At 36.3% G+C, this 24,823-nt stretch overlaps 1 protein-coding gene across 1 annotated transcript in view; it reads right to left on the bottom strand.

Moving 5' to 3' along the window:
- MACROD2 (MACRO domain containing 2) overlaps nt 1-24,823 on the bottom strand; it is a 1,470,564-nt gene that overhangs the window by 1,242,217 nt on the left and 203,524 nt on the right. The window lies entirely within an intron of this gene.

Genomic DNA, 24,823 nt, shown 5'->3' with positions numbered 1-24,823 from the left:
GCTACCATATATTTCCCTAACATTACATTAAGTAAAACTTACAACTTTATTTTATAGTTATGATGCACCAGAATAAAACTAACCACACTGTATAACTACTAGGCAGAAGGCAGAGAGGCACCTTATAGACTAATTCGGAGATGCATAAGCTTTTGTAAGTAACAGCTTACTTCATCAGATGCTATTTCATACCACTTCATGCTATTTCATGAAACATCTGGCAAATTAAGATGTTGTTTATAAAAGCTAATGCCCCTCTGAATTAGTATGCAAGGTGCTATTCTGCCTGCCTTCAAACTATTTATCTCTTAGTTAATTAATTAGTATTAGTTATAGATACAGTATGCAGGTAACATTTGGCTGCAACAAAATATTCATGCCAGGAAAGTGCTAAAGTTTGCTATGCATGCTAAAGAGGAATTTCCTTTTAATATAAATATTGATTTGCTATTTGATCAACAGAATGACTCAACAGAATAATAATGTATTCATCTATTGAAACAAAGTCACCAAGCACTGCCAAATGGATCAGCATTTATGACGATGACTAGCTGGTTTCCAAATTTTTGTTGAACTGATTTCCACTGAATGGAAAGGGAAATACCCGCATAATTTGTCAGTCTCATAAAAAGTGGCTTGATAATTCATAGGTAACTGAGCTTCCCTCAGCAACCAAGCTGTCCTTCCAACTACCAGCCTCTGACTCTATTTATAAAGCCCCTTACAGTTACTCTTTAGCAGTATCAGCTCTATATTAACACCTCCTATCTTCCAAACTGCTCTGTTCTCAGACTGTCAACAACCACAACACACTGCAACATTTTTTGATAGGGAAAAACAAAAAGTTCATTAGATAATGAGTTTGAGGATCAACTGTTGTTTATTTACATATGTTAATAATTGAAACTGTTTTAAATTGATTCTCCATTCATTGTGTATATTCATGAAATATTCAGTTTGTCACAGAATCTACACCGCTTAAGAAAATCAGAGTACCTCCTACAGACTGTAGATGCAATGCATCACACTATTTATCACAGTTATGGTAAGACAGCTAAAAGCATGAAAGCAAAAATAAACCAAACAAACAAACCCATAAATGAGGTTTTACTGTAGTTTACAGTTCATCATTTATGCAGATAATTACCTGAATGAAACAAAAGTTTAATCTTTAACAATGAAATAGTTTCAAGGGCAGGTGTCTCTAGGTGTATTTTAACATGTGATCTAGTACAATGATATTAAAAACAGTGCTAAAAAGAGATGGGCTTTTTCCAAAAATGCTACTAAAATCATTCTTCTTGAATGTTGTTACATCCATGCTACCAGACAGAACAAGCAGGCCCTCTTTTGTGAAGCACCCTTTTTTCATTTGCGAAGTGCATCACTTCCCCCCCTTTATTTTTTATTAGAAAAAGACTCCCTGTACCTACACAAAGAACCTAAGTATATTTATAAATATATGTTTGACCATTACATATCTGCAGACAAAGTTTTGAAAATCACCAATAAAACAATGGCATCTAAATCATGTTATGCTTATGTCATTTTATGTCATATGACTATGAAAGAGTATTTTTATCTAGTGCTTTAAAATATCCCTTCACCTTACTGTTTTCTGCTCTTGTGTGGCTTTCAGCCAATTGGACTGAACACTGGACAAAGGAATCAGAAACCAGAAAGAAAGGGGCAGGAGTAATGTGAGCTATTTTCAATCTACTTCTGACAGTTTGAATCGAAACAGTCCACTGCTGATGCCCACCATTGCTCAATATTGAACATTCTTACACAGCGGAAAAGACCTTTCTATTGGATGTCTCCAAAGATCCTCCTATTAGCAAGACTTAAGAAGGCCTTTGTCATATCAAATATGCTCAGCTGCTTACCGCATGGTGAAGCAGTGTAAGAACCATTTAAAGATGTGTCTGACATCATTAATCTATTTGACCCTTGACCCACAGATCTAAACTGTAACTATGGTGACCAAAGCTTGACCTTACAATGCTGAGAAACTTTAAAGCTCTGTAGTATTTTGGGTCACATTGTTAGGCTGGAACAAAGGAATAAAGAAGAAATGTGACAGTTTCCTGGGAATTAAGGTCAGCAGGTCAATTGCACTAAAGCTTTATTGTTATGTGATAAGCAAGACTTGCTGAAATATTTTTTTCATTTGTTAAAATTAAAAGATACTTTATCAGGCTTTCCTGTGCAGAGTAAAACAATATATAAGCAATGATATTAATGTTAGGATTAAAAATTATCTAAAAAAATCTACACCTCCTTTACAGTATGATGCATAAAAATTAAGGAGCAGATATTTAGTAACATTCAACATTATGTCCCAACAACATTTCTACCTTCAATTCAATGTCTTGTTTTTGTTTTTGTTTTTGGAGGGGGTATGTTTAGAAATTATATGCAAAGGGATTTCTGAGATTGCATTTATAAAACAGTCATCTACACCCTGGCGTTCCTTTTTAGATGATTCATCTGAAAAGATTCATCACATTGTGTGAGATGATCAATCTGAATAAGGCCTGATTTTGAGCATTCTATGGAAAAGCATCATCTATTTCTGAACAAGTTAAGATACAGGAACTTGCGTTAACAAAATTCAGTGACAATTACTATTTCAAATATTTACAGCCTTAATAATTAGGGTTATTAACATTAAGTACACAATTATGCATAGTGAAGCAAGCAATATGCAATTTACAGATGTGTCAGCATAACTGTCAAAAGCCTCCATTTTTAAAAGGTTTTTAATTCAGCCATCATGGACTAGCTCTGGACTAAAATAAATCATACCAAAGCAATAGCCATCAGTCACATGTCTTACAAGTTTCAAAGTTTTCTACTATTCAAGATACAATCCCAAGATATTCAGGACCCAAACTGTTACTAGGTACCAGAAGTTCTCCATACACTACATATTTAGTGATTTTTTTAAAAGGGTAGGATTTTAACCTAATTATATCATTCCATAAAAGTACTATTCTACAATAACTCCAAAACTAGTATTTCTTTTCCCCAGTATTATATTTTCTATGCAAATGTCAACTCTTGCACAAGAGAAGTAAAAGTGAGGCTTACAAATAAATGTTCTAGGGGACATGGAGAGCTTCTAAGGTAACCCTGTGAATAACTGAAGCATATACACACAAATTCTAATGTCTCATAGATACAGCTACTATTATTTTAATATTGCATGATGTAGCAACATTTGACAGCCAGAAATAAATAAAATTAGGGGAGGACTTATATGAGATGCAATCAGTAAAGCATTAAAATAATCTCTTTACATGGCATTAATGCAAGAATTAATACAGTGCTATGCCCACGTTGCAAACTGAATGCTGAAAAACTGCAAACCTTGAGAAAAGAACTACCAGGAGAATTAGGGCCTAGAAAATGTTCTTTATTCATGGGAGATTTAAGGGACTGAATCAATGTAGTTCTTCCAAAAGAGGGTTAAGGAAAGATTTTTAATAATGAAGGTAATTTGGAAGGTAACTATTGGAGCAACTTACCTAGGGATATGACAGATTCTCCAACATTTTGCATTTAGATCAACACTGTATCTATCTCCAAAAGATAAAGTCCAATTCCCACAGGAGTTATGGTCTTCAAGCAAAAAATTACTGGGCCAGGTTGTTTGGCCTGTTATACTGGTGGTCAAACTAGACATTATAATGGGTCTTTGTTTCCTTATGTCTTTAAAATGTCTGAAGAAGGAATCTTCAGCAAAACTTTATAGCTATAAATTACTTAGTTATTAAAAATATATTGGCTCTTAGTTCTGTAACCTTTCAAAATTAATCGGCCAAAAGGTTAATTTAAAATATTGGAAAATTAGGAATGGCAAATACCTGATTACTATAAATAAACAAAGTATAATTAAGAAGGTCTGCTGAATGGAAAATAACCAGATGCAAGCAATATCCTTACAGTCTGAAAGATAACAAACATTTACTTGCTAATCCTTCAAAAGGAATTATTTAACCAACTCCTTTAAAATAATAATAATAAAAAGTTATAAGTTTCCATGAAAAGGAATGTCTAAAAATCCTACATTTAAGTAGCACTGAGGTAGTGACAAAAATGGATGAAAGCCAGGAAATTCAAAGTTTAAGCGGACTCTCCAGCCTTAGCACACACCATTGTCCTTTATCCCTTAAAATTTAATTAAAACCCAGTTCTGACCAGTTGGTAATAAGCAGTACAGAAAACTGATTATGGGAATTACTTCCCTTCAACAGCCTATTGTGATACACTTCCTCTGCCTGAGATACAAAGACTCTATGTACATCTTTTTTTTTTTCTCTAAAAAGAGAAAGAAAAATCTGGTATGAAATGTTTTTAGTTGCCAATCGTCTGTGCTGCTGCAATGAAACTAAGCATCTTCCTTTTAAAGTTCATTTAAATGCAATGCTTAATCATGCTACATTATGGTAGGAGCAGCAGCGAAGGCTGTAGCTAAAACTATGTTAGAATTTCTGTAAAAGATTTTGTTTTCAGTTACTTATCGGATCTCTATAACTGCTATGGTTAGAGTTAAAATTCTGCTATCTTAGCCTCTATCAGAATGCGAATTCTTTGCATGTGGTGACAAGAGCCCAGACACATTTGGAATACAGGGAAAAAATATATACCTTGTAAGTATATATATGTGGGTAGGGCATCTGAGAAGGAGCATATACACTTCTCTATTATAAAATTAATTCTTGTAGCCATAAAAATCTTTTCATTATCCTTTCAGAAAATATCACGTTCACTCTTTTCCCAGTCTTGTCCCTCCCCAACACTACCGCCATCCGTGTACCTCTTCTGCTGAGAGCCACTAACATATATTACAGTTATTACTGTATCACTTTATTTCTCTACTAAATCCATGATTTCTGATAATGGACCTCCAAAAAAAAAGAAGAGGAAAAATGCAAATTAAAAACAACTTCAGTAACTAAATCTCAGTACCCAAAACACAGCTGACTCCCATAACCCTCTGAGCTAAACTTCTTTAGTCAGAAGTTGCAGGGTTTTATTCTCTACAGACAGTTGTACATACCTGAGCAGGTTAACAGAGACACAAATAGAAACCAGTGGGACACATGCTTAATAGAAAAAGGTGTAACTGGGTTCTAAAGTCACTTATTTCTGCAGTAGCAGTAGCTTTAATTAAATGGTCCAGGGAAAGTGAGAAAATTGTTGTTAAGTAATATCTTTTACTGAACTAACTATATAGGCTGAGACACCTGAGGAAGCGCATGTTATACCCAAAAGCTTGCTTTACATCATTCCCAACTCTGTACCTAGTTCAATAAAAGATATTCCTGTCTTTAACATTCACATACTTTAAGCAGAGGGGCCAGGCTAAACTGCAAATTATTTGGGTTTTCCAAACAATGCACAAAACCAGTAACACTCTTTTATTATTTTGAAACAACCATTTCAAGCCTACAGCATGAACACTGTTTTGTAGTTAAATGGTAGCCTCAGTAAATCATACCGAATGTGATCATCCCACATAAGGAATGTGTATACTAACAGGGGTGGCCAACCTGTGGCATGTGTTCCACAAGCCAGCCTCTGCATGTAGGAAGTAGGAGACGAGGGAACAGTGCCATACGTAGACTCCGGGCGGCCCCAGGCAAGCTTTTAGTATCAGGCCCCCTTTTGCCAGAAATAATTATTTTTTGTTGCAAAAGACTTGATCACATCTGTGGTATCGATGTCTTTATATAGTTCAACTGATAACATTGCCAGTCCCATATATGTGCAATAATAAGACTTTTTTTGCAACTGTAATTTTTTTTTTTTCATTTTCAGGCACCCTTTCTGTCTGGGACCTGGGTGGTTTGCCCATGCCTGTGTCTGGGTCTGCAAGGGAAGCGATAGGCAGCACAGTGACAGATAGGGAAGGGAGCAGAAAATGGAACATCAGACTGGGCAGGGAGCACAGGGAAGGGAGCAGAACACAGAGCAGCGGATTGGGCAAGAGAAGGGGATTGTAGTGGTGCTTGGAGAGGCTACAGGGCCAACTTGTGGCATGCTTGCCAAAAAGGTTGGCCCCCACTAGCGTAGAATATTCTTCACCTGTTGAAGATACTCCTGATGTAAACTGACAATGGTACCAGTGCAAGAATTTAGCTAAGTAGTAGGCACTTGCTTTCACAGCTGCTTGTTGGGGATCATGGTATGGCCAAAGGGGGGGAAAAAAAATAAATATAAGTCTTCAAGCCAGCAGGGGTCTGTGGCACATGCTGTCAGTGCCTGTCATTCAGAGTTGTAACTTCTGCTTTTCCAGGTGATATATCCCACATAGAGTTTTTTCTTCACACAAAGCAAAACAGTTTCACGCTAAAGCTGTGAACAGTGAAAAAAAGCCTCCTGAGGCTTAAAGTTTACTTGCCTGTGTTCCTGAAAGGCACACATGTAGAGCCATTAAAACAGTTCATAGGGTGCCACCTCTAACAGGCCTGTCTGCAAGAAGCTGAACTGGACTTGAAGACCCAAGAGGTCTCTTCCAGTCCTATGCGCTTATATTCCTTTGTGTATATAGACGCTAGTAAATTGGTTCAGGGTAGATGTGAAAGGATCCCACTTGAATTATCTACAACAAGCAAGACTTGTATACCTGGAAGAATTTGCAGTTGCACTAAACGTTTTCTCTACATCTACCATTTACAGTAATGAATAAAGTAGAGCTTTTTTTTAACCACCCAAACAGTAAAAGAGCCAATACTGACAAGAGGAAGGTGTTTTTATTCCCTGTGGAGATTATTTTTAGATGCTCTCATCCTTAGTTGGCTATTTATCAATGCTATACCAATTCTGATGTTCTCAGTCACATTTCAGATGGCGACTGTGCCAGCACCTAAAAATGCCAAGTTTCTATTTTTAAAATCTTCTAACAGCTGAAAGTGCTTCAAACCTTACATCCCAATAGCCATGTTACATGTCATCTGGCAGATAAAACGCTCTACTTCAAAGGTTTCCTCAAGTAAAATTAGCAATACTAAACCACATCACTACACTACTGAGCAACATTTTTGATCTGTCAAAAGATGTATCAAGGTGCATGTCATGGGAATTTGTGTCTGTAAACTGTCCATTTCTGGTATATTTTTGTGTTTTTAATAATGAGTTGTCTAAATGAGTCACCATTTGGTCAAATGGCCCGAAGTGTTCTCTCTTAATCAACAACAGTTCACAAAACTAAATTACAATACAAAGCTATTGTCTTATTTCAGTATACTAGTTGCCCATTCAAGTTCTCTTACTGTAAAGCGTCCCAAGCCTTTCTCGAGAAGAACGGCATATAAATGACATACACTAATAAATCTGAATCAGTATTCCTGGTTGCATTTTAAAATTATTACAGCACTGTATAATCTAAAAGGCAGACTGTCTAGGAAACAACAAAATAAATTAAACTAAGAACACCGAAATGCCATATGAGATAAAATGAATAGGCTGCGTTGTCCAAAACTCCATCTTTGATACTGACAAGTAACATTTGCTTCTAAAAGAAAATTAAAAAAATCATAGAGTTATATGCAGACAAATCTTTACAAAGTTGCAATGTATTATTTTTGCTTATGCAACTTCAAGGATTTTCTTTTTAATTTTAGGCAGTTTGTTTGTGGAACAACAAGTATCCCTGATACAACAGCCTCCCTCATAAAGAACAAGGTGCCTAGCTAGCTTGGGTATATGGCTCTATCTTACAGACATGCTGCCTTGGTACCTCAAAATCTCTCCCACATAACCTGGAATCTCCTATTTGCCCTCACATCACCTAGCTCTCTTCCTGAATTGGTTGGACATTACCAGAAAGAGTCTGTTCTTTAAGAAAGAAACGATTGCTTTCTCTTCTGAGACCATCATCACAGATACTTCCTGGATATTTTACAGAGCTGCCATGCATCATATTGCCACATTTGATTGTAGGTCAGCCTGAATGTAATGCTTATAACTGACCTGCACAGAAACTGAAATGACCCTTGGAGATTTCTAGAGGTTACTCTGGCACCTCCCAAAACTCAGACTAGGGATTGAAATTATACAAAAACTAGTATAAGTAACTGGAAACCAGTTCAAATCTCTAATACAACAAGGCTAGGGACAGACATTACACATAAACTGGTTTAAGTGATCAGAAATTATTTTAAACCTGTAACAAAACAGAAGTTCGGTGCACATAAACCAGTTTGAAAATGGCTGAAACCATCTTGAGATAAACCTGGTTGAATGTAGTACCAGACTCAACTGATTTGACTCAAACTGGTTTATGCAATGTCTGTCCCAGACCCTTTGCTGGTTTAAGATATACCAGACAGCCCCAGCATCCTCTCTGGCTGGGTGAGGCTCTCTGCTCCACAGCTGAGCTGGCCCCTCCCCTCTGCTCCCTGGCCGCAGCTCCAGTAGAAACTTGCAGACACAGCAGGGTCTGCTGGCTTCCCCGTGCTCCCCTTCCCCCTTCACCACTTGGTGCTTAAGCAGAGATCCCTTCCTCCTCTCTGCTACAGCATGGACTCTAGCCAGCATGTGGTATGCTAGCCAATGCTGTGTAATACAGATAGGACAGTGTCTGCTTAGGGTTTTTTGGAGGTAATCAACAGCTCAGATGGTAATGTCCCTGCATTCCATCCTTTGGAACAAAAAATGCTGTTTAAGAAGGGCTTGTAATGAGCGAGGCTTTGTTTTCTGATGGGGTGTTAAATGCTGATAACAGAGTTGACATAATGCTCTGTTATCAAGGTGGGGAGAACCCCTCCCTAATCACAGCGTGGTGCCAGGGCCTGGCCACACCCCCCTCAGCATTTCTGAGATGTCTGTCTGGTTACAAAACTGATTTAACCTAGCCAGGTTAAACTAACCTGCAAAGATTGAATCAATGCAGGTTCAGGCTTTTTGAATGTCAGTCCCTAGCCCAGAAGTTCAGTGCATATAAACTGCATTTAAACTGGCCAAAACCAATTTAAGATAAACCTGGATGAATGTAGTATCAGACTTAACTGATTTAGGTTAAATAGGTTTATTGAACTTCTGTCCCAGAACCCATCCAGATTCCAGTTAATTCACAGTCCCCCAGCATCCAAAGATGCTTTGCATCTCCCCTGCAAACCGTCCCTCGCAAGGTGGGTGGGCTAGCCTTGGCCCAAGCTGTCTACTCCAGCCAAACAGGGAGGCCTGCTTTAGCACCCCCTGACTTCTGGCGTTGGCCACTGTAGTGATGTGGCTGTATTTCCAGAATCAAAAGTGAATGTCTGTTCACTTGCTCATTGGTTCAATCTACGCAGTTTAAACTAACCTGCAAAAACTGAACTGATTCAGCCTCAGGCTTTTTGACTGAGAGTCAACAGTAGTAGTAGCAGCAGCAATTAGTAGTTTTCAATGGAAGTTGAGGGAAGGGAAATAAAGAAGGGGAAAGGAAAAATAGAGAATGCTTCAATAACCCCCAGATCCCATTTTCTTGTGAAACCCCAAGTTTCAGTTTCCTGACTACCTTCATTATCTCTAAGGGAAATCCACCAAGGAGGTCTGTGTAACTCCTGGCCTGCTGTCGTTCTGAATATAAAGTTATGACAGCTGTCAAGTTATTATTTAGTACCTTTAGCATCACTAAAGTCAAGTCATTACTTAAAGCTGAAGGTTATGGTAACATAAAAATCAATTAATTAAATATGTTATATAAAGTAACATAGAAAGCTTCACAGAACTTGGCACCTATTTGGAGGCATATGACTATTATGTCAGCTATTTGCACTATGTTAAGCATGAGTTTCTATCTTAAATGGGAATACTGCTAGAAACAGACCAATATTTGTAATTGAATTGTGAAAAAAATATCTTTATGTGGATCAAACTGATTCTAAATTAAGACTTCACTTGAGAACTGGCTCTTAATTTGTAAACTGAAATTATACTGATACCAAGTAAACCACATTTTACAACAATTGCATTTTTATTTGCACATTTTCAAGTAACTAACACTGCATATTTTCCCTCTATCTAAAATAAAATCAGCTTCTACGTAGAGGTCTTAGAAAATTCATTCTTGTCTAGATGAACATTACGGCCAACATTTTCAAACTTGGGCATTCAGCTTTCAGCACCCAAGCTCAAAAACTCTCATGAGGCTGCTTAAATCCCCAGTCATGCAGAGGAGAGCACAGATTTTACTCTTCAATTACATATACACCTGCTGTACCCAATGAGACTGACAGGAAATGTAAATTTCCCACCAGACAGCTGTCTGGCTAGAGTCTAAAAATTACTTTGAGGTGGGTGAATAGGGTGTTCATATCCTGCCAATTGTAGGATTAGCAAAGACTCTGCACACACAAACATCAAGAGGGAAATAGGGGCCACTAACAGGAGGTAGAAAGTCCATTCCAATTCTCATCTTAGTAAGCAACAAGTTTCCATTGACTACCATACCCTTTTATTCACAGTGGATAGTTTTCAGCAGCTGCCCTCTAAGCTTCATTTAGGGTTCCAAAGAAAAGCGGTCTAAGGCCAGGTCCACACTAGAAACATTTGCCAGTGCATCAACATCAGTTAAGACAGGATTTTTCACATTTCCTCTACCAGTAAAAGCCATGCCGATACAGTTACAGCAGCATAAAAAGTACTTTTATCACACTTTTATTTGTTCCATATTTATAGCATAGTGTACCATTTTGTTTGTCAACTTTGTGCACAGAAGCCCTCAAGATTGTTTGGAAACGCTCTGATTATCCGAAAAGCCTTGGAGAAAGTGGAGCTCTTCAGATCAACATACCTTAGATCACTGAAACTGCCTTCTAAGTCAAGGATGCCATGAGTGCTCTAGAAAACATGAATGAACTTTCTTGGATAGCCTTTGTTCAATCTGGCCTTTCTTTAAATTTTCATATTACTGCATACTTATGAAATCATATACATCTTTATAAAACTATACAATATGGAATAAGCTCTTAAAGAAAAATGGGGATTTCAGTGCAAATTAATGTTCCTCTTCCTCTTCCTAGAAGGAAGTAGCTATTGGTACTACTTATTTTAGGAATGTTCAGTCTGCTAAGAAAAAAAGACACAACGAGATGGTTCACACAGTGGAGTCTTTGGACTCCAACTCTTCCATCAAGGAATGGAGGTTCTGTCAGGTATCTGTTTGGTGTCACAGCTAAATTAATTTAATAGAGTTGTGACTTAATGCTTTGAGATCAAATTAAATTTATGTGTATTACTGAGACTTACTTGGGGAATAGACTCTTATCTAAATTTGCTCTCATTTGGTATGCTGTCCAAGACAGTAATATGCTTATTTAATAAACAAACAATTCAGAAGATATTAAAATATATCTTCAGTCTCTTTAATACAAAGCTCAGGACTGAAGAAATTATGGGACTATTGAATTACTCTGTAATGCAAATACTAGGTAAAGCAAGCCATTCAATTGTTTTCTCTTATCTTGTTTTATTCATTGTCTTTTCAATGAAAATAAAGGTGACATAAGCCCTGGCAACCCCTATTATTTATATTTTAGTTGTTGGTTTTGTGCTTTGATTTAGTCCATCTGTAGCTTGTTACTTTGTCAATAGGATATGATCTGATACGCAATCACTGTTTATTTTCTGCCTGGCCTTAGGGAAGAATGGAAGGGCAGGATTACATCAGGGGTACCTCCAAACTGATCAAGTCTTTCCCCAGGGCTTTTAATGAAACTAAGGATGAAGGTAGGAAAGATAGGTGTGGTATTATATCCTCTGGCTCAGCAAACACAAAGGAGTATTTCAACTCAACAAAATTATAATCAGAGAGGCTCTTTTGTCAGGAAAGTGCAAGAATTCGAGTTCTCTTTACTGATACTTTAACTTTTCTGCTGTGATTATCTTTCACATAGTCCAATTCTTGTTTTGGTTATACTGGCTTATATGAGAAGTTACCTCACTGACTTCAGTAGTACTACTCTGTAGGCACATCTGCATGAGATGTTTATTGGGGAGCTGACTAATTAGCTCTACAGTAAAGTCTAAACATCTACACGTGCAGCCCTATTAGGCTGCAGAAAACTAATTAACTCCACTGCAAGACAGTACTTGTAAATACAAGTAATATCCTTGCAGTGCAGTTCTTTACCGTTTGGCAATACATGTGTAGACACTGATGGGGCTAGCTGGGGCATGAGGGTTCTTCAATGCGGGGCTGTTTGCCAGCTAGTCCCATACTGGAGCAGTCTTATCCCCCAGCCAGCCCTTCACAGCACACTGGGCCAGGGGGAGCAGCCCTGGGCTGGCAGGCTGACCCCCAAGGCTGCCTGCTAGCTGGAACCACTCCAATCCAGCTCAACATGCTGCAGTACCAAGAGTTTATTTGTGCACCTCAATTTCACGTGTAGACACATCCTGTGTATATGAAATTGTAACTAAAAGTCAAACTTGACAATTTACTTTCTGTATAAAGACTTTTTTTCCAATCAAAATTGAAAAAAATTTATTTTAATATGGTTGCATGTACAAAAGACTTACAAACTGCAATAAACACTTGTTGTAAATCACTTTCTGCATGAGTTATTATCATTATGACATACTTCAAATGATAAAAGTTTACAATGAAATTGTTTCTTCTCTCCTTTTCCTTCAGTGTTGTTACCAGGGAAGGATCCAAGGGGGATGCAGTTAGACAGTCACACTGCCCCTTTCAGACCATACTGCAAAACCAGTAGCTAGGGAATTTTAAGTTCCCAAATCAGGTAAGAATTATCCCCTCTCTTCCCCTCCGTGCTCAGTGACACTTCCTCTCCCCTCCTATTTCCCTGTCCTCCCATCTTCTACCCACGACTGCTGCTGTCCCCACTGTCTCCGGCTGCACCAAGAGCAGGAGACGCTCCAGAGCTGCACCTCCCCGACTCCAGCCAGGCTGTGTAGGGAGCCAAGCTCAGCCTAGGACAACAACAGCAGCAGTGGGTGGGCTTTGTGATTCCTCCAGGTGTTCCCCACCAACTCAGAGGCAGGCTCAGGGAGGGGGATCCCATCTACCACTGCTGCTGAAGCAATTGTCCTCAACCCAGCTCCCCAAACAGCTTGACTCAAAAAGGGCATGAGCTGCTCCCCACCCCTGAGGCAGCTGGAAAAGGCAGCAGCAGGCAGGGGAAGAGGCAAATCAGAAGGAATGGGAGGGGAATGAAGTTGCTGCTGAGCATGGAAGGGAAGGAACAGGATGTCAAGAGCCTTGGGGAAAGATTTTTACCTGATTCAGGGACATAAAAAAATCCAGAGATATTGTTCCCATGGTATGGTCTGCTCAATCCAGTGTTTGCGGGACAAGGGTCAGGGAACTGGGAGCAGGGATGCAGTTATCCCTGCAGCGCTGGTTACTACTCCTGCATCCCCCTTTACAAAATCTGGGATCCACCAATGCTTGAAACAAATCAAAAATTTCCCTCTTTTAAACTAGAGGCAATCCAGAGATACAGCAGGTCAACTCTGCACCCTGGGATGTGCTGACTGACACAGTGCTGGTATCAGCAGCATGGCTTGATGCCAGCTATGGCAGCTGCTATTGCACCCTCCCCCAACCTCCTCCAAAAAAAATGTTAAACTTGGGATCCTACCCCAGTTTCCCACCCCAACCCTAGTAATGCTACTGGAGCAGCCTACTATGGAAACTGTTATAGTGTGACTTTCAAGTTTATGTGTTCATTAGCAATCTCTCTCAATAAGTTAAACAGTGCTAACACCCACTTCACATCTGCTCACTGAATTTCTAAACAGTAGTACCTGACATTAAGGGAATACCACAGAGGAGGGCCAAAATAAGATTCAATTTTCTCTTACATTCTTGAGAATGGGTCTACATCATCTTTACTGTGGATGAAATATCTCAGATTTACTTAACAACTCTGAGTTGATGTCTTTGGTTACCTAACGAATCCTAACTATATTGTGTATAGATGCTTGTGTCTAGAACATGAATTATGATAGGACATAGGAGATTCAAAATCCTTGAAAAAAATCACTGCAAGAAATATTTAGGTCAACCTTTAGTTAATGGTAATTTCTGAAACCAGTCACCATCAAAAACAGCAGGGTACTAGGAAAAAATATACAGTGCTGTTATCACTTTGACCTGATAGCACACCCACATGATGCATGTATCCTATACTATGCAAACGTACTAATAATGTGTTACAGTTATAAAAGCATTCCAAATTTCTGACTTGCTGCTTCTGAAACCTTCCTGGTCCATTAGGTTTTAACTCTACTGTCATACACCTTCCAAAAATATTTCCCCTACAGTTTTGCCACAAAGTTTAATTTCTGTTGTCCATGTAACAAGTATTAATGATTCCTACATAAAAACACAGGCAAAGAGACTATTTTCCCTATTGTCTTGCTATTTTTTAAACTTACAAAGAAACTCAATTATTCTGACTAATTACATTTCTAAAATTTCATACACTTTTACATTTTATATCTGTTCCTCATGTGAGAAGCATTACCATTAATAACAGAGGTCCAGAATAAGGCCATGACTTCTTGCATTTCAAAAGACATCTTGGAACTACAGTGGTTTGTTGTGGAAAGTGTTTGAAGTGCTTCCTATACTCTTAAATAGCATGTTTAAGGACTCTACATAAAAAGAAAGCAACATAAAATTAGGTTTTGATAGCATTTTAAAAACCTTTTAGTATTCTAAGGCAGCTGTGACCTGGTAAAATCTAATTATTTCTCAAATACCCTTTGGAATTGTTCAGGAAGATTTGCTACAGTTTCTAACTGGTGCATTAAGCATCTGACCAGCCTTTACAGACTAAAGGATAGCTGAATGTGCATTCTATATCTGTTTTATGAGCATCCTAGAGTTGTATGTTAAAGTATAGCACTACTGTGTTGTAGCACACATTACAACTTGTTGACTGAGAAAAGTTGGCTGGACTTGAGAGACGCTAGGACAACAACATGTTTAAAGATGCTTTTATAATCTTAATGAACTCTCAGTTAAATAAAACTGTATAGCATAGCTTTATTTTACAGGAATAAAATATATGAATAAACCAAACAAACACAGGCACTTATAAACACAAGTGCATATGTAATTCGTACAAAATGACATTTTATATTACTGATGAGCATAGGAGGTCACAAATAGCTAACACACTCAGCATATGCAGCGAAAGCCCAAGGCATTCAGCACATTACAAGGAGATAATTTATCACTGCTTAAGTTATTATACATTTTTTACCTGTTACTTTAGTGGACAATTTGCTGACTATGAACTAATAAATCAACCTAGAGAAAAAATGACCAAGTATCTAGATTTTTTTTAAATAATCTTTGCATAACTCTCCTTTCACCAGGTTTTTATCATAAGGTTACAGAGTGTTTTATATTGAAAAAACCCCCCAAATAAATGTTACTCTTTTCAGAGGAAGACTGGAAGTCAGGAGATTGGGGGTGGGGGGTGGGAATCTCCTTGACAATTTTGTTAGGAACCTTCCTATTTGGGCATCTTTCCATACTGAATACATTGCATATTTAAACATTATAAAAAATACAGTAAATTTACTGAACAAAAACATATTTAAATGAGTAATTTAAACTGTGTTTACAGTGAGTTTTGAAAATTTAAAAAATACTTCACAAAATAGATGGGCAAAAAGATAAGATAAAAACTAAATAATTAGAAAACAAAGATCTAGGGCCTTGAGTTCCTGGTGATTTCCATAGGTCTTATAGGTAAAAATAAATATAGCTCTCTTGTGAACTTAATGGAGCTTAGCCTTGCTTCTGCAAGCAACAAAAAGTGCAATCATTGAACAATTGAGGTCAACACTGTCCTTATCTGGAGCTTGTCTTCCACTTCTATAGCACCAAGTCTTGTTGATGAACACAGAGGGTCACACTGCTGTATCAAACAAGTATACAGACAAGATAAACTAAATGAAGTTAATGAAGAGAATATTACCAAATACTTGCGAAAGCAGCAATTGATTTTCCTCAAGAAAACAAATATTTTGAGGAAATTTCAACAGACAATGAGAAGTGTCAGCTATGTTAAATCAAACCCAAGTTAATAAGCTACCAGCAAAAAGGGAACTATTGCACTATAAATTGTCATGTAAATACATTTCTGAACTGTCTTACAAGATATATATATCTATATATATATATAGATATATATATGAGTATGTACAATGAATTCATTATTTATACTACTCCAACTTTCTTAAGAATAGAGTAAGTATCTCAAAGGAAGTGTTTTAGAGGATAACTATACACCGCGATTAATTTAAAACAGACTTCAAAATACTAACGCGTTAGGAAACATCATCCAAACCATAGATTAACTATCTCCCTTGATTCCTATGTCAACAAAACCTTTCCAAGTTTCCTTCAGTTGTTTACTCTCATCAAACGAATTGCAGCATGACCACTGTTTTTGAAGGAAAAGAATGCAATCATGCTTGTTTCATCATAGGTGACAGTCTCACAAGGAGAGTCATACCTTATTTAATCAAGGAAAGCATTTGTTTGCACGAAATTAATGCACACACAAGCATTTATAAAGAATTTTATTCCAGAACTATTCCTGACAGCATCATACCAGAACTTGGTTGCTTAGATTCACTCAATATTTTTTTGCAGTTGCAGAGTGAATCAGAGATTATAAATAAGGATTATTCAAAACTTTTTATTTGTAACATAAAACTTGATTAGAACATTTCTGAGAAGCTAAATCTCATGTGAACTTCATTATTTAAAAAGCTATAGCAATAATTTCTTACTCATTTAGACTCAAAGATGATTCACTGTGGTTATCTTTCATTACACAATTGCATTGCATTTTCAAATTTAACATCACTTTCCAGTGAGCAGCCATAACATCATTTCCCACATTCTTTGAAAAAGGTGGTTCTCCCAAATTAAAAGATTTGCTCAGCCTCTCTGTACCATTGCACTATGAATCATATTTTGCAGATATATTTTTAAAAGACACTCAACTTCAATAAATCTTAAAAGCGTTATGTTTGTAACCAATCTGATAGGTACTAACAACACAGCCTTACATTTCAGTTCTGGCATACTGTGCTGCATTTGCCTTCTTCTACTCCCTCTAGTGTTGATAATGCACACTCCCGGTCCCTCTGCTTATTCACTTACCTCACTAAACAAGAGCCAAGATAAGACCTGCCCATTTATGACATCACCTCTTTATTCAACCACTGTTAGGTGAAGCTTTAACTTCAGACTTTGAGGTGGGCTGCGTGCATGCAACTAGAATGCTTTCCCTCTCTCACTCCTTCTCAGTCTAGGAAGTGAACTGACACGTTACGAGCTCATACCATAGCTGCTATTGCTTTTTGTTTATTGGACCTGAACTAAGGGCTTTTATTACTTCGCATGACCATTAGTGGAATTACGGCTGTTCCTGCATTGTAAATAGGATTTCTTTTTCTCATCTTGTAGGTAAGTGTTTTAACTGATTTCTTCTAATTTCCAAGAAACTTTTATCTTTTACTGCCCCACAAAGATTTTTCAAGTGTTGAAAGACAATAAATTTAGCAATCGGAGATGAGCAATAAGATAAAAGCAAAACTGCCAGGCAGTCCGGCTGTGCTGTACAAATAAGAAGTTTTTATAAAAAGCATAGGTCAAATTTAAAAACAAATCGTTTCAATCTGTATGCCAGTCTCAGCCTTTACAAACATTTGTATATAAATCAGGAACCTGAAGACTATTCCTTTGCTCTAATCACAAGGAAAAGACCACATTATAAATTGTCTCACTAAAATTAAAGCTTCACATTTTCCAAGCATGGCTAGTACTGCATGTGTGGTATTATCCCTTAATAGCTGTTTTTGCAGTTGTGAAAGGAAATCAATACTCCTTCAGCACATGAGCATTTTGTACATGAAGAACAAATATCTTGTTCACAGCTCGATCTACTTCGGTATACTTACAATCTTTTGTAAAGGATAAACAAACAGCTACACCTAGATTTTAAAGCCTGAATTACTATCCCACAAGTCTGTAATGAGGAAAACAGATGTGAGTTTTAACTGCATAGACTAGAAAGAATAAAGCTTAAAAATATTCCTTTCCTAGTATAATGCCAAAATTCATTGCTTGGACAAATGTAGTATGTGACCTGCATAATAATTCAACAAATCTAGTGAGACAAACTAAGAAAGCTAAGCTCTAGGGAAGTGCATCAAGCATGCAATCATTTCAACTGCTATATTCAGTAATTAAAAAAAAATCCTGCTAGTGTTATGCTCTGTAGTGATTGTCTTCTCATTTGAAAACTTATTTTTGTGACTGTATCTTACTCGCACACAAAAAGGGAAGGAATATTTTCCACTGAACAGGTTCTACAAAATGTGGCACATAGACACAAAATTTCCAATGGATTCTTTGTGGAACAAAATGGTTGCACATATATTAAGAAAGAATGCAACAGGCCTAACCTAATTTTTCTCAGTGACTGAAATTATTTAAAAACATTTAAAAAATGACCTGATACTGTTTTTCATGTGATACTATCTATGGATGCCCAATTTTAATAAACATTTTTCTATGCTGATTCCCTGTTAACTAAGTTGCTAATGTTATCATTTCTTTTAGCAAAGATATAAAATGTATATACTTAGTTTATATGTTTACAAATGAATTTTAAAAACCTAATGATTAATTTATTTATACAGGCCTTTTTAGATTATTTCCTAAAAAAATCCTAGTTCACGTATATAAAAAGTACTAGTCTCGTTTCTTTATACCCTTCCTTCAGTCTGATGAGAGCTGTAACTGAATAGTCTGTAAGGCTTAAGGCTTACACTGAGCATAACCTTACGACAAAAGCACTATCTGCAAACACTGTTCTCCACTTTAACATTCACATGAGATTATACCATCAAAATATATTATTTCTGATATGGCTATCATTACTCTAAGGCTTAAGTCAATAAATCACTGGCAAAAAGCAAACACTGCTGTGGAAGAGGATGCTATTTCTATTTCAGGTATTGTATTTTGATTAACTTAAACTTTTAATCTCTGTGACTGTCAGATGCACTGATTGAGCACATCTCTGACACATCTCGTCAAAGCTGCAAGAAGTGTTGCAATGTATTAGAGTGACAATGAATGCATGCAATTAACTAATTAATGAAGGGTATTGTTAGGCCATAATTCAGTTTGAACATAAAAATTACTTCCCTTCAAATCAATTCTGGTCAGTTCAACTGTACAATTGAACATTTTCTACTCATCAGCATTAGTGAAATGCAGAATCATAATGCAATTAAAGCTGCTTTTACCTAGAAATCGTGTCAGACCAACTTCTAAATGCAAAGGCTCTTGCCTACATACTTCTTGGAAATATATAACTATGGATGTTCATTGCCTACCACATATCCATTGGGGTTAACTTAGAGTCTGTGAAAAAATATGATTGAAATGTGATTAATAAACTACTAATTATTATGAGTTCTGTTTCTTTTACCTCCCAAACAAACAGAAATTCCAATTACTTTCACCATCTACTGCCTCAGGATATAGAGTCTTAATGAACATTTCTTTGCACGCAGATGCAAAATGCAATCATCAATTCAAGTATACAAAAAGAAAATTGTCTACTGTCAGAGACACTAATGATCCATATTTTTCTTGTCAATATAGGTCACAAGTCCTAACCTGTTGTAAATCTGACTTACTAGGTCAAATTTAAGTATTTGTTTGACCCCTCCCACCCACCATACAGAAACCTAAGGTTCATTTAATTTCTTCCAAAAAACTTTGAAACATACTTTAATATTAAACTTTCATTTTCAAAGGTACCAGATTTAAGTATTTCACATAATAGGTGGCCCTGAATTACAAAAACCCTACTTGTTCACTTAAAATGTAGAGAATTGATTCTATGTCATCACTGCGTTAATTCTATTACCAAGAGTTCGAGTTCATTTTACTTACAAACCATGTATTTTCCCTATGTCCTCTGGCCTGTTCCTTCCCTAGATATCCCTATTAATTTACAGAAGCCATTATTCATTTTTAGAATTTTAAATGTGTCTATTTTCCCCCCTAAATTCAGACATTTTGTTTTAATCACATTCATACTGAAAATGACCAGATAAATACCATAGTTAATGAAGTCAACATGGCAAGTAAGATTCAGTAAACTCTTTCAAAGAGTGATTTTTTTTTCCCTTGGAGACCTCCACTGTTTTTCTCAACAGGAGACTTTGTTGTAATTAAAGCAGAGAAAACTGGACAGCAGCAAAAAACATCTGACTTCTGGCTTCTAAAAGCAGACTTTTTGTAGTGTGTACCACCCCCCAGTGGGCAAAAACTCAGTAGTAAACTTACAGCAAGTGTTCACCTTCAGGAAGAAAATGTGTGCTTTTTACTGCAGGAATAAGAAAGATGCATTTCTTGTTCTTCATGTTTTTATCACATTTAAAATGAAAAGTTTTTAATTGATCTAAGAAAACAGAAACTGAACAAGGAAAGGTTTACATTTTTCTTTTTTTCCCCATTAAATTTACTGTAAATGACTTTAATTGGTAGGTGGCCATCTTTTTACACCTTCCAAAAAGAGACATTTATGCTAATATTTCTATAAAGTTTTATTTAGCCAATAGTCAACACTAGAAGATGCACATGTAGATGGGAAACATTAATATAGCAATCATTTGCAAGTATTTTAATAGGTGACTGAAAAAACAATCACCAAAGGCTGGCATTGTACAAAGCCTTTAGTAAGGAAGATGTATATCACAAATTGTATACATCACAAATTGTTCTCTCTCACTAAGAACTATGAAGACATAATTCACTTGGATTATTTTACAAGTAACATGTATGTTATGAAAAACAATTTAAACATCAGATAGCCGCTATCAGGGAAACTATTAAAAAGACCATCGGCAACTATTCTAAGTGGGAAAGAAAAAACATTGAAGCATTGTCTACCAAATGAACGGTATTTTGTGTGTGCTTAACCTCTTGCTCTACCTCAGCTTCAGTGCCAGGAATTTATTAAAGCCCCTACCAGGTACAATTCCACTTAAATTTGACAGGGAAAAAATGTACTTTGAGACAATGACAGCATTTGTTCTCTATTCTTTAACTTTCTATGCAAGTAAATTACCTTAGCTGCAACTTTGAAAAGAAAACCTAAAGGCCATACTTGGCTAAACCCAAAGAATACAACACCCCCTCCCTCCCCTTAATCCCCCCAGAAAAACCAACCCCACACTATTCAAGTGCTATCTTTTCTGTTTTACAATTTACATTCAAACTGCAACATTCCTACAGGAAAAGCAGAAGCAGAATGCATTTCATATAAGCAGAACTTCTACAATACTCTGGACTAACAGCAGCAAATTTTCACTTCTGATTACAGAAACTTCGTTTCATTTTGACATATTAAAACTAACAAAAATACTGGCCATAAAACCTTTCAGAAAATATTAATTGTACAATGGAATATCATTTTACATCCACTTCAATGAACAATAATTGTGCTTCTCTTTCACTGCATGCAAAAATTTCACACTTTTACTCAGCATCCACTTAAAGTCAGCGTTAAAAACAACTTGATTTACATACAGAAACAAGTAAAGTGAATTGTTCTGCTTTTAAGTTCTTCAGGAGGGGGGAAAAATTGCATATTTCTATTAAAGTTTGCATAAGCAAAAAGAAATTCTTATTCAGCATGAGAGGAGAAATAATTTAAACTAAGTCTACATACTCCACAGCCATTTTAAATTCCTTGGCCCTCAGGAGGATACTTAGAGGTCCCTCTGCTTGCTTAGCGTCAAACAAAAGAATGGGGCACCTTCCTGAAATATGATGATCGTGGTAATTTCAGCTCCTAGACAGGGTGCTTAGAAAGCATTTTGCTGTCACTATCAACTAACCCTGAAAAACACATTTAAGAAAACAATACATATACTATGTTTTAAATACAGCTGAATACTTTGTGCACATTTAAAAACTTAATAGACCTTTTTAAGCAATTGTGACCTCTGTAATCCAGTAACTTGACCAAAGGTTCTAAACTGATCACATACACAATGGGCAATTATTCAATTTTTTTTTTACAAATCTAAAACACATTAAAGACACCATTTCTTTTGATGCCCATCCATTCCAGATACTGACATATTCATTTAAAAATACAGTATTATATAGTAAGTGACATATTAACAAAGAACTCAAATGGTTTGAAATATTGAAATTTAAATTCTTAAAGCTAAATTAACTGTACATTTACAGCCTAAAAATAATGCTTGACATAATTTTCAATAATTGTTTTAGACAGTAACTGGAAACAAACCATCAGCTTTCACAGGTACCCAGATTCCTGCTATAGAAAGCAGATTATATTGACTAGTTAAGAAACTGATGCAGTCTAAATGAAGCCAAGCTTAAAAAGAACTAAAAACAATTCTTGACTTTGTGCAGCTTTTATCAAAGGATGGGGGGGGGGTGGAGGGAAGGGGAAGATCTGTTTAACTTTTTTTTTTTTTGGCTAAAGGCTCCAGCCTCCTCCTAAGTTACTATAAATAGTTTAACACTTTTTGCTTAGAGTAAAATAATGCACGTGTTTTATCCCATATATCTTTTCTTTATATGGTAGTTTATTTTACACATTTTAAAATAAGACTGTCCTCATTTCTGTGCAAGAATTACATCCCTAGTACAGCTTCAGTTTTGGAATAAGTACACGTACGGTTATCATTAGCCGTATAACGTATGTGCAATAAATTGTGTTTCCAAATATTTTAACAAGGATTATTATTTTAGGAAAGACCATGAACATATTAAGTAAACGTACTTAAAACTTTCTGTTCACAGTGGTTCACCTCTTATTTTTTTAACTGAAGAAATTTAGAGATTAATATATTTCTTAATGCATAAATTGAGACTTTACTTCAACTTTCCCTCTTTTCCTTAAGGTTTTTTTCTGTTTTGTTCAAAATTAATGACCTCTTTCAAAACCATGGGTCCATGAAGCCTCCCAACTCGATGTTGTAGAAACCTGGACACTGTGTCTGTACCAGTGGGGGTCATTTTTCTTTTTATCCTGCAGGCTCAGCTATAATGACTTGATGTCAGGGAATATGTAGAGACAGCTCAAGAGGAGGAAGGTCTGAGCATGGCAGCAGGATTCCCTTCTTCTCTGTAGACAGATCACTGCAGCCTTTGATATGCAAAAACATTGTTTTCAGCTATAGCCTGAGATATAAAAGGGAAGTGCAAGATATCAAACACAATCAAAACCTGAAGAAAACTGTTCTCAGTTTAAGAAAGGGGGGGGGGGGGCAAAGCTTAATCCACATTTTTGAAACAGTGTCTTCTTCTCCAGAGAGACCTGCTTTTATTTTTCTTTCTCTTGTTTTGATGTAATTTTGAGAGAAGGGATAAAAAAATTCCAAGAACTTAATGAGCTTTAGTGCTTTCAGTTTAATCCTCCATTGCCACTAATACAATAGCGGCAATAAATGAAAGGTTGCATATCAAATGGAGCAAAGAGGCAACAGTTTAAAATTTGAAAAGGTAAAACAAATACATTTATCTTCTCTGTCTCCACCTATTTGTAACTGTTTTTGTTTCTCAGAATACATACTTAGAAACTAATCAAATACATATTTTTTCAGTTCACTTTTTAGCACCATGTTCGTTATGAAAACTTCTAGTAAACTATTTTCTCTCATTTTTATCAATGGATTGGCAAAAGTTAGTTTCTTCATATTCTAAAAGCTTGGGTTTGGGGTTTTTGGGGTTTTTTTACAAGTATATTCCTCCCCGCACATTATGTTTCAAGAAAATATCTACTCTCAGACCTTTGTTGTAATTTTGAGTTTGGCAAGAATGTCAGTTTTATACAAATTAGACAATGAAGTATATTATATCACAAGGTTTAGGAATAGATTCTAGGCAGCATCACCTAATATTTCCACATACACAGCAGCCATGTAGGTCATAGATACTAAACAAAGTATGATTTAATTTCACAGATTGTTTCTGACTTGTTGCTATGTTGCAGTTCACGCTTATTGGGTAGCATATGTTAGAACTGTCCTAAAAATGATAGGCTATTCTATTATGCCAAGATGTAAATAGGTATTAGAACTTCCTTTAACACACAGTGCATTATTTAAGGTAAAAGTAAAAATATTTCCATTCTTAGAGTAACCATATTTGTTAATTTAAGTCACTACTTCCATTAACATGAAGTACTGAAATAGGTTAGAAAGAGAACAACTAGAAGGAGGAACACAGCATTTAAAATTTCCCTTAGTAGACATTTATCTTACTCCAAAGGGGTTTTTTTTTTTACATAGAATTAGGGTCTCCCATACCTCTGTTACAGATCAATATCTAATTTACAATAGTTTAATACCAATGTAACTGCTGCCTGGATATGCTCCTGTTTTACACTGCTGTAGCAAAGCAGAATCCAGTCCATAGCATTTCACTTCCAAATTGCAAAAGACAAAATTAATTTCATTTTTACTATGCTTAACTATTGTAAATATTAACAATTTTCTCATCAGGGATAACAGAGCCATTCTTCAGGCTCCTGTTTTCTTAGAACAGTTGAATTCTGAAGATGCTTAGCTTATTGGAATATATGCAACTGATAAGGGGAAAGCAAACTGCTGTTATGGCTTTTTTTAATTGTAGGGTCAAGAATTTCCATTTCATAGAAATGTTACCTATGTGCATTTACAGGACATACACTATGAATCTCACTGGATAACCCTGTAAAATACAAATTCCTGAAATAAAACACTCCAAACTCAAATTTTATGCTTGTATTTA

This window comes from Crocodylus porosus, unplaced genomic scaffold (assembly GCF_001723895.1).
Source record: "Crocodylus porosus isolate Cpor-Errol unplaced genomic scaffold, CroPor_comp1, whole genome shotgun sequence".
NCBI classification, from domain to species: Eukaryota; Metazoa; Chordata; order Crocodylia; family Crocodylidae; genus Crocodylus; species Crocodylus porosus.
This window is presented reverse-complemented; position numbering and strand designations above follow the sequence as displayed.